The following is a 3,068-nucleotide window of genomic DNA, read 5'->3' as shown; positions in this document are numbered from 1 at the left end:
CCATGCTGTGAAAATGCTTCTTAAAACCCGCACTTTTTTGTTTAACCAATCTAATTTTTGTATTAGTGCGACGATAATCTTTATTGACCAATTATTGCGTGTTTCTTAATGGGTTTATTTTCTAATATTATGGACTTCCTCGATGAACTCTCAAGCTTGGGCTGTACGTCGGAGTTAATTGTATAGATTTCGGCTAAAAAAAATAACAACTATCATTCTTGTCAAATGATTTGTGTTTATATGAGGGAAGAATAAAATATCTATTGTAAAAAATTGATAGATATTTTACAGCTGCTATGTCTCTAAAACGGGCTTTGGTCAATCGTTCACACAGATTTCAAATAATAAGCGTTCTATCAGAGACTTGATTGTCTTAACCCACGTTGTCAAATTATTCAGTTCAATTTCTTCTAGTTAAGCCCATGCTTTGGCCTAGTCTTCCCTGGAATCTGTTATTATTTTGAGGTAAAGACTCCAATAGATGTGTTGGGATTTTCTGAAACTATCGGAGGTAATTATGTAGAATTATGTTAAGATCCTTAGTAATAACATAAACATGGCCAGACGGTCTGTAAATATAAAACGAGTAGGAACAATAATTTGTCAGAGGGATGGTTATGTATTCTTCTAAATCAAGGTCCTACAATGCTTGCTTATATTTAAAGACTTTAGGTGTAATGTTTTTGGTTTAATTGTATGATACAACAGGAACCAACTGATTTTAAAAATAAAGTGGAATATGAGAAGTTACCTCTTTGTCATTAAAAATGTTCCTGATGTGAAAATTATCAATTCTTTTACTACAAAACTGCATTGAAATGAATTTCCTTTTGTTATTGTGTAAAGGCTCCAATTTTACTGGTTTAAAAAGATGGAAAGGAGCAACATCGCAAATAATACTGACCAGTATATATTATGGAGAAAATGTTTTAAGAATTAATACATGTCTAGGGTTTAATCTTCCAAACATTCTAGAAAATAAACAGGCAGTGAAAAAGAACTTTACTAATGTAATATAACCCCGGCGGACGGTAACGATTTGGAAGACAGTCATCAAAGCTCCAAGAGGGCGATGTAGGTTTGGAAGACAATTTTACAATGGCCCGATGATGATGTGTTCCCCGTGACTACGTTTATCTTGACAAATTTCCTACTCCTTCGATGCAAACTATTAATATGCAATTTCGAGTATTCAAAGGATTTGTCTGATTAGAAGACACAAAGGGACAGTGATTTCATGTCAAAATTATACCTCATCCTGGCTTATGCTGAAAAACTGAATTACTTTAAATTGCATATCAGTTCTGACTGAGTAGTACAAAAAATACTTTTCGTCTGAGCTAAAGGCAAATTCAACATTTTTTTTCATTATTCAAAAGAAACTATTAATAAAGGTTTCATTGGATTCAAATTCCTTACGCTTTCATTTGTTACTAACGTTACTAAAATAATTTACTCATTTAAAACATAACAGCTATATTTAGTGTAAACTTGTTTTACTTCTTCGGAAAATGGCTGTACCAAGTCAGGAATACTGCAATTGTTTTTCGTTCGTTCTATTGTTGGATAACGTCAGTTTACATGTACTTTCCATTATTGAATTTAACCTTGAGTTTGGTATTTTTTTTAATACATATTAATACAATTCGGGCGCACACTAGCGGTTATATTCCTAAAGATACTGGTAGTCGGTTCTGTGAAATTGACTACATTTTGACTGAGTATGGATGATCGAGGTTGGTACATCAGGTAACTACTGTTTCCTCTTATCTATGTGTGTTGCATCATCTTTCTTAAAGTTTTTCTTCTATTGTATGAGGGCGACACAAGAAATAACTTTTAATTGGTGTTTATATCGTATAAGCTATAATAAAATCACATTATTTAATAGTATCACATATAAAAACCTTTTTACAAATATAAATTATTAACAAATTTAATAATAATAGATTCTAATCACAATTGAAATAAAGTCATTTCGGAAACGAACTTCTCAATATCACTCAAAGAGGAAAGACATAAATATTGTCTCCACAATACATTCTTGAGGGTTGAGATTCAAGTTTCAGTCCGGTCATATGATAAATCGGATAAGGTACAACTCTATAAGAGTACAGTTTTAGTCCAGTCAATCTAGCATAAATTTGACCCTAACCTGAAAGTAATTGCAACAGAAGATTTTTAAGTTTTAATCTTTAGCATTATACCCCAAATATACACAGAAAAAAGTCCCATAAAATCTAACTTGAGGAAAACTAAAAAAATCACTATTTAAAATTCCTATGGAGATTTGCATTGAAAAGGGAAATAACTCTTACAAAAAAGGCAGAAATATCAATAAAAATTGATACAAAATTATAACTTTACCGCTTCTATACATCAGAATGTATTGATTCTTGATTTTGTAGCGGTCTTTAGAGTATAACAAACAACTCTAAAGGTGTTTTCATATATTTTATCAAGCTATAATCTAGATTTCGTAATTTATTAGATGACCATTTATTGAATTTTTCAACATGTCAAGGTAAAGAATCTCAAATTTAATAAAAATAATTAAGCATGTATTCTTCTTTTTGTGGTTTAAAGTTTCTTAAGATAAGTAAGTTGCTGAAAAAATATAATAAACAGATATAAACAATACCAAATTTTCACATTATTTTTTCAAAATGGTTACAAAGCTTCAAATTTGCAATTTCTTTAATGAAAAATGTACGAAAAAAAATTAAACTACCCATAATACTTCGGTTTTGTACATTTAATGAGCAGAGGATTATATAATTTAGTCAAATTCAAACTTATAACCCCATCAAAGTATCATTCTATACATAAATTTCAAGAAAAACAACCAAAAACTGACCAAAAAAGACTAATTTTTGCAAGAGTTATCTCCCCTCCCAATGTTAATTTCCATAGGAAATTTAAAATGCTGATTTTGAGTTTTCCTCAAGTTAGATTTTGTGGGACTTTATTCTGTGTATATAAAGGGCATAATACTATAGATTAGAACTAAAACATTTTCTGTTGCAATTAGTTTGAGGTTAAATCTTAGTTTGACTGGACTATTTTCA

This window comes from Mytilus trossulus, chromosome 4 (assembly GCF_036588685.1).
Source record: "Mytilus trossulus isolate FHL-02 chromosome 4, PNRI_Mtr1.1.1.hap1, whole genome shotgun sequence".
NCBI classification, from domain to species: domain Eukaryota; kingdom Metazoa; phylum Mollusca; class Bivalvia; order Mytilida; family Mytilidae; genus Mytilus; species Mytilus trossulus.
Note: the sequence above shows the minus strand (reverse complement) of the source record.